Source organism: Ziziphus jujuba, chromosome 6 (assembly GCF_031755915.1).
Source record: "Ziziphus jujuba cultivar Dongzao chromosome 6, ASM3175591v1".
NCBI lineage: Eukaryota > Viridiplantae > Streptophyta > Magnoliopsida > Rosales > Rhamnaceae > Ziziphus > Ziziphus jujuba.
The window spans coordinates 3,693,513-3,709,928 of NC_083384.1; the positions used below are offsets into that span (position 1 = coordinate 3,693,513).

Here is a 16,416-nt window from a genome sequence, read left to right on the forward strand (position 1 = left end):
AATGCTAAAATTGCAGAATAACACAAAAACAAATAAAGCAAATAAAGATAGATCAAACCTGAACAAAATTTAGCTCTGATACCAAATGATACGAACCTAGGATGACCTGCTCCTAAACCCGTATTATATTAGCCCGGATCTTAATTAAGTTCAAGTTCTAATGGAATGGACCTCAACCCTTAACCAACCTGTGGTTAGAAACCTTGGTATAATGTAGACGCCACAATAGGGGATGGAAAACCTATTGATAAGTCAAGCTAAAACAACCAATTCTCTAATGGTGTTTTAGTTGTTCTCAAAGAACAAAGAGATCATTAATCTCACAAGTATTTTCTTTATCAAATCAAAGTTTTAAAGTTGTATTATTAATGAAAAATAAGCCTTTAAATAGGCTTTGAAAGAAACAAAATAAACCCTAAAAACCCTAGGAAAAACCGGCCACACAATGAAGAAGTCTACCTTGGCCGAAACTTTCCTTTTCCTAATCTAATTTGGATTAATTAATTCCTTTATTTTGAATTAGGAATTAATTAATTTACAATGAAAATAATAAGATAGTAACTTTCCTAATCTTATTTGTCCAGAAAATAAATAAATAGAAACTAAAAATAATGGTAGTTTCCTAAAACAAAAAGTAGAATAAAATTAGGAAACCAAAATACTAGCTTTTTGACTAAATTGACTTTGACCAATCTTTGACTAAAGTGAGCTCCAAATCAACTTCCATATGCTTTTTAGGATGCCAAATAAGCTTATTGTGAAGTTCCTCATGTTGCCCTTGCTTGGAAGTATGAGAAAAGGCGAATACAGTAAAATACAGTAAAGCCAGCAAGGAATACAGCAAATCCGGCCTTTCCTTCTCCTTGTGCGCAAACCACCTTGTTGGTCAGCTTTGAAACTGCTTTGGCCGGTTTCTATCCTCCATATGAATTGAACCCATAAAGATGGGGTTCCAATTCATACAACCCGGCCTCCTTATAATCACCAAAAACGTCACCCGACCCTGTTTTGGCTTCTATTGCTTGTATGAGTAAAACAGGCCTTTGTTCTTTAGATGTGGCCAACCCCTCTTGACTATGACTTATTTCTTGTATGAAGACAGCAAGGTTGTCCTTGAACTTCTTAGCTTGGCCCTAGTGATCGGTCCCACCTTCATTTGTAATGGGTCAGCACCCCAGCGGGTTGTCGGTCGAGCAGTCTCGGGTGGATTCGCATCAACTATTGTGTTATGAATTTCGATAGGGATTCCAATATTTAGATAGGGATTCCAATATAAGTCCTTCCATTTTGAGTGTAAATTTTTTTTTAATATTGAATGAATTTCAATCACAAAAAAGAACAAAGAATTTAAAGAATGGTTTGGAAAAAAAATTAAAAAAGAAAGAACTGGCCCAAAAAAGGTTGTACGATTTAACAAAAATTACATGGATAGGAAAATATCGAAGCAGTTCTATTGCTTCAAGAATATTATTATTTCAATTCAGGGTTTTTATGACCTTGAATGTATAAATCTTAGCGATAGAATAAGTAAGCCATAATTCATTGATTGATTGTATCATTAATGATTTCTTTATTTTCTTTATTTTTTGCAAGAAATTTATCATGAATCCACTGATTTTTGCAGCTTCTGTTATTGCTGCTGGATTGGCTGTTGGGCTTGCTTTTATTGGACTTGAGGTTAGGCAAGGTACTGATGCGGGCCAAGCTGTGGAGGGGATCGCCAGACAACCAGAAGCAGAGCGAAAAAGACAAGGTACTTTACTGCTTAGTCTGGCTTTTATGGAAGCTTTAACAATTTATGGACTGGTTGTGGCATTAGCGCTTTTATTTTTGAATCCCTTTGTTTAGACTTTTACCCTAGTTCTATTTAATTTAGAAAAATAATAGAATAAAAAAATGTAGATAATTAGTCTATCCATAAGAATAAGAAAGAGGAGATCATATGAAAAATGTAACCGATTCTTTCCTTTCCTTTGGTTATTGGCCATTCACTGGGAGTTTTGGGTTTAATATCGATATTTTAGCAACAAATGCAATAAATCTAAGTGTAGTCTTTGGTATATTGATTTTTTTGGAAAGGGAGTGTGTACGAGTTGTTTATTTAAAGAATAGGCTAGATCCAACCAATTGCACTTTTTTTCGTTATAACTCGAAAAGGTGCACGATTCTGCTAGTTTCTTCTGAATAAATTAAGAAATCATATTTAAGAACCATAGCATTTCATCATTCATTAGTAAATCTACTTTGATTCTCTATTAACCAATAATGTGGGATTGTTAACAGGGTTAAAGGTAAATTGTTTGAAGTCCAGTTGAAGTGTGGTACTCTTTCTACTACTATGTTAATATAGAATATGTTAATCCATAAATGATTTGAAGGAGTTGCAATTTTTTTTCAATATAAAACACTCATGTCGATAAAAAAATGACTTCAACCCATTATTTGTATATGATTTTTAAAAATTAGAAAAATGGATATTTCACCCTTTTTTTCTTTTTTATCTTTTTTATCTAATACTGAATCGATTACCTGTGTATAAAGTAAAAAGAATTTTTTGGATTTGAAAAAAAAAAAAAAAACTACTTTGCCAACAATTATTTGTATGGTCAGAAGAGTCCTCCAAATATTATGTTCTTGGATTAGTGATCAGTTTCTATACTTTCACAAATATAAATAGAGAAAAGAGGATAGGCTCATTACATTAAAAAAAGCTAGAGAGCTGCCCCCATACATAAGTAATTGGGCATGAGAGCCAAATGAATCGAAAGATTCATGTTTGGTTTGGGAAGGGATCGTGGAAGTTTTGAAATGAATGGAAAGAAAATCTACTTTAATTAAGCGATTTATCATATAATTGAAAACAGCAGATCTTGAAGACTATTCAAAATTTAGAAGAACTACGCGGGGGCTGGAAAAAGCCTGGTCCCATTTGCGGAAAGTAGAAATGGAAGTGGAACAGTTTTGAGCGAATGGACACTCTGAAATAGAACGAGAAAAATTGAATTTGATTAATTCAACTTAGAAAACCTTGGAACAATTGGAAAATTTCAAAAATGAAACCATTCATTTTGAACAACAAAAAGCTATTAATCAAGTTCGACAACGGGTTTTCCAACAAGCCTTACAAGGAGCTTTAGGAACTCTGAATAGTTGTTTGAACACCGAGTTACATTTATGTACCATCAACGCTAATATTGGCATGATTGGAACGATGAAAGAAATAAAGGGTTAGTCTTTCTACTGCAGGCATTACTTTTCTTTCAAACAAAAATAAAGAATTAAGAAATATTCATGGTAAATATTCGAGCAAATGAAATTAGTAACATTATTCGTGAACGTATTGAGCAACATAATAGAGAAGTAAAGATTTTAAATACCGGTATTGTACTCCAAGTAGACGATGACATTGCTCATATTTATGGTCTTGATAAAGTAATGGCGGGGGAATTAGTAGAATTTGAAGAAGGTACGATAGGGATTGCTCTAAATTTAGAATCAAATAATGTTGGTGTCGTATTAATGGGTGACAGTTTGATGATAGAAGAGGGAAGTTCTGTAAAACCAACAGGAAAATTTGCTTAGATCCCCATAAGTGAGGCTTTTGTGAGCTATCTTATAAATGCTTTGGCTAAACCTATTAATGGTCGAGGTGAAATTTTAGCTTCTGAATCCTAGTTAATTGAATCTCCCGCCCCGGGTATTATTTCGAGACGTTCGGTAAATGAGGCTCTTCAAACAGGACTTATTGATATTGATTCGATGATTCCTATAGGACATGGTCAACGAGAATTAATTATTAGGGATAGGAAAACCAGTAAAACAGCAGTAGCCACAGATACAATTCTCAATCAACAAGGGCAAAATGTAATATGCGTTTTTGTAGCTATTGGTCAAAAAGCATCTTCTGTGGCTCTGGTTGTGACTGCTTTACAAGAAAGGCCGATTCTCCCACTACATTACAATACCTAGCACCTTATACAGGAGCTGCTCTGGATGACTACATTCTTGTTAATTTTGGTTTTTTGTTCATTTTTCTTTGCTGTTTTAGTCTTAAATATTTGCATTCATTGTTGGGGTGAGAAGGTTATGACCAAGAGCAAGCTAGCTTGAAGTGTTAGCAACAAGCAAGCTTTTGGTGTGCTATTGGGAATGGTTGTGTGTGAGTTGTGTTTTTAGGTTTTGGTTATGGTGTTTTCTGGTTTTTAGGGTTCCTAGAGTGTTCTAAGGTGTTGAAGAAGAGATAAGAAGAAGGGGACCACGTTGCTTTTGAAAAATGAGGCTTGGATGTATAGCCATTTCATTCATTTTACAATATAAGCTTGAAATTACAACTAGTTCACACATGCCAAGCATGTGAGCTTACAAAATGAGTAAAGTATTTGAAATTTAAAAAAGTAAAATGGTCAACACCTAACTTTTCATACACAAAAGAGTCAAAAACCAGCTGCAACATGTCTATCCCAAATATAGTAAAAAGTGGCACATGGTTTTGAACTAAGTTCCTATTGTTTAACTAGTTTGGGTAAACAACCAAACTAGCTTCACCTACCTAGTTTCCCTTTGTATCTGCCTATGAAACTTGGTTTGAAGCATCCTTGGTCATCAATAAATATTGTTCCAAGAGCTAGGAAAGTTCTGGAACCGGATCATGGGCCAAACAGCTCCAAAGCTGACCCATACTCTGCATACTGGGCCCATCAGATACAGCAATCTGTTTGGAATAGAAAATGGACTTTCCCATGTCATTTGGATCTGAAATTTGAACCATAGTCTTCTATATATGTCTGTAGACATCCCTCCAAATTTCAGCCCAAAAATCCATTTGAAACCTGAGATATAAGATAAATAGTGGAACTATGTTGCTGGAAATTATGAATCCAGCACCATAGGCATTTCAAGCATAACATTCCTACTCTTTTGTGCATAATTTTGCCTATACTTTTGCATACATAACTTAGGCACAAAACATTATCAAAATATACCTTGCATAAATTAAAACATACAAAAAAATATAAACTCATAAAAGGAAATGATTTGATACCAAGGTGTGCATGCTAGCCGGTGACATGCACCATCAAGTGGCAAAATTGCCACACTTCAACATTCATATATTAAAAAAAAAAAAAATTTGAAGAGTAGGGTTTGCGGAATAAAAAAAATAAAAAAATCGTACAATTTGAATTTTTGATTGGGACGTCATGGGTTTGGTGTTTTTTTTGGAGTTAGAATTGCAATTTTGGTAATTATTCTTGCTACTGCAGTTGTTTATGTTCTTTGAGTGAAAAAAAAAAAAAAAACAAAATAAAGGTAAAGCCGAATAAAAAATATAAAAATAAAAATTTCGGTTTGTTGAATTTGGTGTTTGCTGGAAATTTCTTTGAACTGCTGCATTGTTGACTATTTGTTACATATTTGGAGTTTCTGGAGAGTTATTTTTGCAGCTCGATATTTGGATTTTTGGTGCTTAAATTATTTGGATAAAAATTAGTTAAAGAAATTGATACAAAAAACTTGAATTACAAGAACAACAACCAGCACTATTCTATATTTTTGTTCGATTTGATTCTTGTTTGAGTTTAAAATTCTTTTTCCTAAATTTTATTCTTGAATCCTTAATCTCTTACCATCTAGTCCAGTTCTTAAAAATTCCAAAGATTTCTCCTTAATTTGCTTTATTTTGCTTAGAAAAGCCGAAAACTAGGTTTTGTTGAATTCTTCGGTATTGCCTACTCTTAGCTACTGTTTTGTTGATAAGTTCAATTCAAACATACTTGTAATCTAATTGCTGTTTTTTGGGTGTTTTAATTAGAAATTTGAGATATTTCATTGAGAGGAAAAAGGCAAGAGAGTTTGAGCATAAAAGAGGGTTAAAAGCCGAAATTAGTGTGTAAACACAAGTGTCGAGTTCTTATATTGAGTGAAACATGTGAGGGAGTGAATCTGGTGAGAATTTTTTTTTTTTTGTATTATTCATACTAACATGGTTGATTCAAGGGTGAGAAGAGGAGATCCACCTTTGAGAATTAATGAAGAGGAGTCCATAGGAGTTAAAGGTGATTTCCGAGCTACGGGGAGTGATGAGCAAACGAACATAAGGGCTATATTGGAGCAATTACAGTGGATGAATGCCCAATTTGACCATTTAAAGCAAAACATGGATAGGTTAGAAACATCCCAAGGAGTTCCCAATATAAGGTTAGATGCTCATGGAGGTCGAGGTCGAGGAGGCTAAGGGCGACCAAGAGAGGAATTCGGGGGAAGTAACTATGGAGATGACTTGGATGAGGGGTTTGATGAAATTTTTGAACCTCAAGAAAGGATAATCCATGGGAGACCAGCAAGGAATGAAGATGATGATCTTGGCAACATCAAGGTAAACATCCCACCATTCATGGGTAAAACTAATCCGGAAGCATATTTGGAATGGGAAGAGAAATGGAGATGATTTTCGATTATCATCATTATTCGGAGGCCAAGAAGGTGAAGATGGCAGCAATGGATTTTGGTCATTATGCACTCCAATGGTGGACCAATGAGCAAAACACCCGAAGGAAAATTGGTGATGACTTGATCACTACATGGCGCCAAATGAAGGTGCCATGAGGAAGCGGTTCGTACCATCACATTATCATAGGTTTTTGCATCAAAGGCTTCAATCCCTATCTCAAGGAAGTATGTCTATGGAGGATTATTACAAGGAGATGGAGATGCTTATGATGAGATTAAACGTGAATGAGGATAGAGAAGCAACCATGGCAAGATTCCTTGGTGGTTTGAATCGTGACATAGCCAATCAACTAGAATTGCAATAATATGTGAAATTGGAGGAAATGTTGCATGTGGCTATTAAGCTTGAGCATTAATTCAGGAAGAGGGGTGTCAACTCATGGTATGGAGGTGTTTCCAACAGTGGAAGATCAATTCCAAGTGTCCGGAGAAGCAATCCTACCTATGAGAGCAAGCCAAAGTCGAAGATAGGGGAAGAAAGCTCCAATCGGCCAAATAATGAGCATAAAACCGAATCTGTCCAAGCCCATAAAAATGAGGTAAAATCTGATCCTAAACCTTCAAGATCAAGAGAAATAATTTGTTTTAAGTGCTAGGGACGAGGACACATCGCAAGCCAATGCCCGAATAGAAGAATTATGGTGCTAAAAGTTAATGGTGAACTAGAATATGAAATCCAGGAAAGCGGGGGAGAGGCCGAATTGGATGATGAAGAATGTGGAAAGGATGAACATAAGGAAACTGAAACACTCCAACCTTCAAGGGCTGACTTGAGCTTAGTTGTAAGATGAGTCCTTGCTATATACAAAGATGAGGAACAAATCCAAAGAGAGAACATCTTCCACACCAGATGTGAAATTCAAGGTAAGATTTGTAGTATGATTATTGATAGTAAAAGTTGTACAAATGTAATTAGTAACATTGTAGTTGATAAATTAGGCTTAACAACTATTAAACATCCAGAACTTCATTGATTACAATGCCTTAATGATAGTGGTGAAATAAAAGTGAATAAACAAGCCAAGGTAAAATTTAGTATAGATAAATATGTGGATGTTGTATTGTGTTATGTTGTACCTATGCATGCTAGTCATATTTTATTAGGGAGGCCATGGGAATTTGGTAAGAATGCCATACACTATGGGAGAGAGAATTCCATTGTATTTAAATTTAATGGGAAGAAGGTCAAGATGGAGCCATTAACTCCAAAGGAGGTATTTAGAGACCAACTTCAAATGCAACAAATGAGGGAAGCTAAGAAGCTCAAGGAGAAGGCTAATACTGCACCAATGGTTACACCACCTACCCATGAGGTTAAGACCGAACTTGCTATCCAAGGTAAGTATTCTAAACTCAATGGTAAGGGGAAAGACAAAGACAAAACCGAAAGAGAGAAATTAAGAGAAATTAAGAGAAATTAAGAGAAATTAAGAGACAAGGAGAATGTATGTTGATTGTAGGGCTATAAATAATATTACCATCAAATATAGACATCCCATTCCTAGATTATATGATATGCTTGATGAATTGCATGGTGCTTGCATGTTTACAAAAATTGATCTTAGGAGTGGTTATCACCAAATTAGGATGAAAGAAGGTGATGAATGGAAAACCGCATTCAAAACTAAATATGGACTGTATGAATGGTTAGTTATGCCTTTTGGATTATCTAATGCACCTAGTACTTTCATGAGGCTTATGAATCATGTAATGCGTCCATTTATTGGTAAATTTGTGGTTGTTTATTTTGATGACATTCTAATATATAGCCAAAATTTGGATGGCCATGTGGATCAACTTAGGCAAGTTTTGCAAGTTCTTAGAAAGGAAAGATTATTTGCTAACATTAAAAAATGTGACTTTTGCAAAGAAGAGCTTGTGTTTCTAGGTTTTGTAGTAAGTGCTGCAGGAATCAAAGTTGATCAAGCTAAGGTGAAGGCAATCCAAGAGTGGCCGGTTCCTACTTCCATTACCCAAGTGAGGAGCTTTCATGGCTTGGCAAGCTTTTACCGAAGATTTGTCAAGGATTTTAGTACCATAGCAGCACCATTGAATGAAGTTGTCAAGAAGAATGTTGGCTTCAAATGGGGGGAAGTACAAGAAAAATCTTTTAATTTGTTGAAAGAAAAATTGTGTAATGCACCTTTGTTAGTTTTGCCAAATTTTTCTAAGACTTTTGAAATTGAGTGTGATGCTTCGGGTGTAGGTATTTGAGCTGTTTTAATGCAAGAAGGAAGGCCCATAGCCTACTTTAGTGAAAAATTGAATGGAGCTGCCCTAAACTACCCGACTTATGACAAGGAGATGTATGCTTTGGTGAGGGCTTTGGAGACGTGGCAGCATTATCTCATGCCAAAGGAGTTTGTGATTCATACGGATCATGAGTCTTTGAAGCATATCAAGGGTCAAGGAAAGCTCAACCGAAGGCATGCTAAGTGGATTGAATTTATTGAAACATTTCCATATGTGATCCGCTACAAAAAAGGTAAGGAAAATGTGGTTGCCGATGCATTATCCTGAAGGTATGTGCTTTTTTCTACCTTAGATGTTAGATTGCTTGGATTTGAACAATTGAAAGAACTTTATGAGCATGATAGTGACTTTGGAGAAATTTTTAGAACCTGTTTGAAACATGGATTTAATAAATTTTACATATTTGAGGGATATTTGTTTAAGGAAAACAAACTTTGTGTGCCTAATTGTAGTATAAGGGAATTATTGGTTCGGGAAGGACATGGGGGTGGTTTAATGGGTCGTTTTGGTATTTTAAAGACTTTATCCTTGCTGCAAGAACATTTTTATTGGCCTAACATGAGGAGAGATGTTGAGAGAATTTGTGAAAGATGTGTGAAGTGCCGAAAAACAAAATCAACATTGAAACCGCATGGATTGTATAAGCCTTTGCCGATTCCTACCTATCCTTGGATAGATTTGTCTATGGATTTTATTCTTGGGTTGCCTAGGTCAAGGACAGGTAAGGATTCAATATTTGTTGTAGTAGATAGGTTTTCTAAGATGGCACATTTTATTGCATGTAATAAAACTGATGATGCATCCAACATTGCTAATTTATTTTTCAAGGAAATTGTGAGATTGCATGGAATGCCAAAAACTATTGTGTCGAATAGGGATGCTAAGTTCTTAAGCTATTTTTGGAAAACATTGTGGGCTAAATTAGGTACTAAGCTTTTATTTTCAACTACTTGTCATCCACAAACTGATGGACAAGCCGAAGTAGTAAATAGAACCTTGTCTGCATTGTTGAGAGCATTAATTAGTAGAAATTTAAGGACTTGGGAAGAATGTTTGCCACATGTTGAATTTGCATATAATAGGTCTTTACATTCAGCAACTAAATTTACTCCATTTGAAATTGTTTATGGTTTTAATCCTTTGACTCCATTAGATTTAACACCTTTGCCTTTAAGTGAGCGTGCTAATCTAGATGGAAAACAAAAAGCTGATTTTGTAAAGCAGATTCATGAGAAAACCCGAGCAAACATTGAGAGGAGGACCGAGCAATATGCAAGGGTGGCTAATCAAGGCCGAAAATCAATGGTGTTTGAACCTGGAGATTGGGTGTGGCTGCATTTAAGGAAAGAAAGATTCCCCGAACAAAGGAAATCAAAACTCATGCCGAGGGGTGATGGACCTTTTCAAGTTTTGGAGAGGATAAACGACAATGCTTACAAGCTTGATCTACCGGGTGAGTATAATGTTAGTGCTTCCTTTAATGTTGTTGATTTATCTCCTTTTGCTACAGGTGATGATTTCGATTTGAGGACAAATCCTTTTCAAGAGGAGGGGAATGATGCGAATCCACCCGAGACAGCTCGACCAACAACCCGCTGGGGTGCTGACCCATTACAAATGAAGGTGGGGCCGATCACTAGGGCCCAAGCCAAGAAGTTCAAGGACAATCTTGCTGTCTTCATACAAGGAATAAGTCATAGTCATGAGGGGTTGGCCATATCTAAAGAACAAAGGCCTGTTTTACTCATACAAGCAATAGAAGCCAAAACGGGGTCGGGTGACGTTTTTGATAGCAACAAAGAGGCCGGGTTGTATGAATTGGAACCCCATCTTTATGGGTTTAATTTATATGGAGGATGAGTCATAGAAACCAGCCAAATTAGCTTCAACGCTGACCAACAAGGAGGTTTGCGCACAAGGAGAAGGAAAGGCCGGATTTGCTGTATTCTTCACGGGCTTTACTGTATTTTACTGTATTAGCCTTTTCTCTTACTTCCAAGCAAGGGCAACGTGAGGAACTTCACAATAAGCTTATTTGTCATCCTACAAAGCATATTGAAGCTGATTTGGAGCTCACTTGGGTCAAAGAATTGGTCAAAGTCAATGTAGTCAAAAGCTAGTATTTTAGTTTCCTAATTTTATTCTACTTTTTGTTTTAGGAAACTACCATTATTTTTAGTTTCTATTTATTTATTTTCTGGACAAATAAGATTAGGAAAGTTATTATTTTATTATTTTCTTTGTAAATTAATTAATTCATAATTCAAAATAAAGGAATTAATTAATCCAAATTAGATTAGGAAAAGGAAAGTTTCGGCCAAGGTAGAATTCTTCATTGAGTGGCCGATTTTTCCTAGGGTTTTTAGGGTTTATTTTGTTTCTTTCAAAGCCTATTTAAAGGCTTATTTTTCATTAATAAGATAACTTTAAAACTTTGATTTGCTTAAGAAAATACTTGTGAGATTAATTATCTCTTTGTTCTTTGAGAACACCTAAAACACCATTAGAGAATTGGTTGTTTTAGCTTGACTTATGAATAGGTTTTCCATCCCCTATTGTGGCGTCTTCATTATACCAAGGTTTCTAACCACAGGTTGGTTAGGGGTTGAGGTCCATTCCATTAGAACTTGAACTTAATCAAAGATCCGGGCTAATATAATACGGGTTTAGGAGCAGGTCGTCCTAGGTTCGTATCACAAGGCCTTTTCAAAGGCAAAATAGAGGCAAGGAGATCACAACTCAAAGTGGGAACAAGATGACCTATGGTCCTTGCATAATTCGTAAAAAGCAAGGACACACGGCCAAGATATGTTGGTGGAGACCGAATTCTCAATGCAAAATTTGCAAGCAATTGGTTATATGAAAGAGTTTGCAGGCAAAAGAACCAAAAACAAGAGGCAAGACATGCTCATGAACCTGAAGAGCCAAGTGGAAAGCATGAACATATCTTGACGGAAACTTGCAACCTTGCAAGCTCAACTAAAGATTCATGGATTTTTTACAGCAAGTGCACAAATCACATGTGCAATAACCATGACTTGTTTGCAAAGCTTAATCCAAGAATTGCAACAAAAATCAAGGCTACAAATGGAAAAATCATGAAGGCAAGGAAAAGGAGATTTGGTATTTAAAACACCAAAATGTATAATTCAAATCATAAATGTCTTGTATGTACCAAATATGTTCGAAAATTTGTTAAGTGGGCTACAACTTATGAAGAAAGGATACACTTTGAAGTTCTTAGATACAAGTTGTAAAATATTTAAGGATGGAAAAATTTTATTACTTATCCATATGAAAGATAATAGCCCTATGATTGATTTCAATCAACAAAAGCAATTGGCTATGAGAAGCAAAGTTCAAGAAGATTCGAAATTGTGGCATAGAAGGCTTGGCCACTACAATGATGCTACCATTAAACAAATGCAATCTCAACAAATTGTTGAGCATTTACAACAAATCCAAGATTCTCTACTCCTCCTTGGCAATGTTAGGCATGATGTGAAGAAGACTTCTAAGCATTTGAAGTCTATCTTTTGGCAATGGTTTTGTAAGAATGTCGGCTAGCTAGTCTTGAGTGGTACAATGCACTAAATTGGTTTATTTGTTTCTTTCAGCCTCTCCGATACTATGGTACTTCACAGGGATGTGCTTGGTTCTTCTATGTTGTACTAGATTTTTGATGTTGGCAATGCTGAAGTGTTATCACAATAAATGGTGGTTGCATTTTTTTGCTTGCAACCTAATTTATTAAGTAATTTCCTTAACCAAATTGCTTGATTTGATGCTGTGATGCGGAGATGTATTCAGGTTCTATTGTTGATTGTGCCGTGTTTCCTTGCTTGTGTGAGCCCATGAAAATGGACCTAAATCAAACATAAACAAGTAACCAAAGGTACTCTTCATATCTTCCAAGCTACTTGCCTAATCACTATCACAATAGCCAATTAACTCACACATGTTGCCAAGCTTGTATAGTATTCCAAAGTTGGTTGTGCCTTTCATACAAAATATGTTCGACCATATTTTGAGACACCCGAAGTATTTAGGCATCCACCCGAAATGCATCAATTCATAGTCCAAGAGATGTTGAATGGATTTCTAAAACAGAGATTGACAGAAGAGTTCAACATATATTTAGAAGTATTTATCAAATGCACAAAAGTAAAATTACTTATATAATTGTTGTGTCATTAATTACTTAAAAATATACTTAATTATTTACTTAAAAATTAGTTATTTAATTTTCTAATATGTATGTGTGGTTATAATTTTGCAGAAACTAAGTAAGCAACAATCTAAAAGAAGAAAATTGAACAAGCATCCCCATAGAATGGTTGCACTGGGATATGAAAGATTGAAAAAATCTATGGTAAGTTTTCTATTTTTACATCCATTTAACAATATATGCATTTTTTTATTTTAATCACATGGTATTATTAATATTTACACGGAACGTTTACAATAAATTAAAATAGGCACCCGAGAATACATAGAATGTGAGGATCTATGGACATGGACATGAATGGGGAAATATGGAAAATATGCAAATGAAGAAACATACTTTTTGGTGGGAAAAAAATTGTGAGTATTTTTATTTACATAAAAATGTATAATTGTAATGTTAACTATTACCTTTTATCAAATATGATTAATTTTATAGTTTATATATTTTGAACTATGGATATTTTTGTTTAGTTTTTAAATTGATTTACATAATTATGATCAATTTTATTATTATTGTTGCCATGCAAAATATATTAATTTTTAGTTAAATATTGTAACTAAATATTCATGTAATCTAAGCATAGTTTAATTATTTTTTACCACTATATATTGTTATGATTGAAACATAGATATTTTAGTTTAGCTTTCAATTTTATATTTTTATTCATTCACTTAATTATGCTTAAATTTATTTTATTGTTGCCATGCACAATATATTAATATTTAGTTAAATATTGTAATTTTCTAATTATTTAATCATTTAATATATATTGTAGAATATCCTAAGGAAGAAGGCAAAGGAAGGAGAAGTTGAGTCTTCACTTTAGATGATATACTTATACAGGCTTTGGGGACCGATTAATATGAACATTAGCTTAGAGATATAGGCAAAGACTATACAATGACTAATTTTTTTCACACACCTAAGCAAAGTTCACAAAAAAAGGATAAGTCGGAGGAGAGTGAGAGAATTACCAAGCTAACACTTATTGTTAGTGGTCTTTTGGGGATCATTCAAAAGAAAGGCAACATTGAAAAGATTATTGAGTTAGTATCTGCGTATGGTATTAACCTACATTCTTAACTTCATACACCTGCACAACAATCTTCACATGGAGAGGCACTGCATTCTCATACACATACTTGGTTACCACATGGAGATCGTGCAGTACATGATAAAGATGTTGCCAATCTAGGATCCTCGTCTACTGTTAGGCTTGATGCTCCACCTATTTATCTGTCAACTATGACATCTTTAGAGGTATTATTAAAAAAAAAAATTTATATTTATATTTAGCATTAATATATATGTCTAAAAAGTAATATTTTTATTCATTTTGTTATGATTATGTTTAATTTTGTTATCATTGTTGCTATGAGAAGTATATAAATATATATATTTCTATAATAATTAGTTATTCTAATTTTGTTTCTAATGCAGGGTTTTAAACGCATTCTTACACATTACAGTGTTGAAAATATAGTAGTACGTGGTACTTTGGTTCTTTCTATCTCATCGGATGGGTGTCATGGTGTTATGCTAGGTGAACGAAATTTGAAAGTCACTGCTGATGAGGTGATTGATGGATTTGCCCTTGTACCGATATCATCATATGATATTAGACGTGGTAGTGATGCAGAAGAGGCATTTATTGCATGGTCTAGATATTTTGTTGTTATCTTACCATTGGATGTGGTACCATTCAATGCAACTGTATATGATAATTTATATGTATGTGCGATTAATAATTTTGTTGTTGATATTTGTAGGGAAGATTGAAGAAAAAACATGCTGAGGATGTTCAATGTGGTGATCATGCTGCCTTATCAATAGTTATCCCATCAATCTGCGAGTTGTTACATCAGATCGAGGATATCAAAAGTGATCATTTATGGACATTTCGTATGATTGAAGGAACTGTGGGGTATAAACAAGATTTGTGCTTATTGAAGAATGATATGACTGAGTTTTGTTACACATGAATTATCTTCTTAGTGCATTTTGTTTTACAAAAGGTAACTTAACTTTAAATGTGATGGATACACAAGCTGAAGAGAATTATTGTTTTGTTTATCCCGCTATCATTGCACCAATTGGTCATGCAAATCCTTATGAAAGAATGATTAATATATTGAGTAGATGGCAACATGCAAGACAATGTCATCTATGGTTTTTTCCATATTGTACAAGGTATGTTGTGTTAAGATATAATATATTTTGTTAGATAGTTAATTTAATCAAATGACATATTGACTAATAATTTATGGGCATTTTTAGCAATCATTGAATGTTAGGTGTTTTGATCTTTACATAGCAGTAGTATGGTTCTATATTTCTTTAAAAAATCATATTCATAAAGGTTTATAACCTGGAGGAAAAGCTACTAACTCCTAAGTGTAATTCTGCAAGATGAAATCAATCTCACTTTTTATGGCTTCTTTCCATAAATTCCCTTCAGGAGAGTTTATAGCTTCTTGAAAGCTCTAAGGTTCACTTTCTAGCATGTAAGTAAGAAAATCGAGACCAAAATATTTTTCCATTCTTACTTTCTTGTTTTGTCTAATCTCAACCTTGGTTTTAACTTGAGTCTCCTATTCTGGATCATTATCATGATTGTCTTCATTTATAGCAACATATCTTCATTCAGACGAACTCGGTCCTTTTTCAAACTTATATGGGAAAATATGCTTGAAAAATATTGCATTTCTCGATTCCATTATCGTGTTATTATGTATATCAAGAATTTTAGATTTATACACAGGAATCCAATATGCACTACTAATTTGAGCATAACTTATAAGATGGAATCAATTGTTTTTCAACCTATTTTCACTTTCTAAGGAGTGGGTACCACTACTTTGGCTAGACGCCTCCACACTTATAAATATTTATAGGAAGGTTGTCTTCCTCTCCAAAGCTCATAGGGCGTCTTCACTTGATTCTTCTAGGGAACCTTATTCAAAAGGTAGCTCTCTAAAAAAAGGGCTTTCCCCCATAAGTTCTGAGATAATTCAGAACTTATCAGAATTTTATTCATCATATCTTTCAAGGTATGATTTTTTCGTTCAGCAACACCATTTGACTGTGGTGAATATGGTAGAGTAACTTCATGTCTAATACTATGTTGAGGGCAATACTCAACAAATGGAGTTACATACTCACCACCATGATAACTTCTTATTACTTTAATATTTTTGTTGAATTGATACTCAACTTCAGTTTTATGGAGAATAAACTTCTCTACTGCCTCATCCTTACTATTAAGCAAGTATACATAGTAGTATTTCATGCTATCATTGATAAAGGTGATAAAATACTTATTGTCTCCTATAGTTGGTGCGAATTTCAAGTTACATATATCACTATGGATTAAAACCAAGGGTTCGGTATTTGTTTAAATCGTTTGATATAATAACCTCATTGTTTTT

The 16,416-nt window shown here is 34.3% G+C and overlaps 2 pseudogenes; both read left to right on the plus strand.

The window, feature by feature from the left end:
• The window catches only part of LOC125419355 (uncharacterized), a 109,123-nt pseudogene extending 94,153 nt beyond the window's left edge, over nucleotides 1-14,970 (plus strand).
• On the plus strand, nucleotides 3,292-7,298 carry LOC132804176 (ATP synthase subunit alpha, chloroplastic-like; annotated as a pseudogene).
• Nucleotides 14,971-16,416: the final 1,446 nt, after the last annotated feature.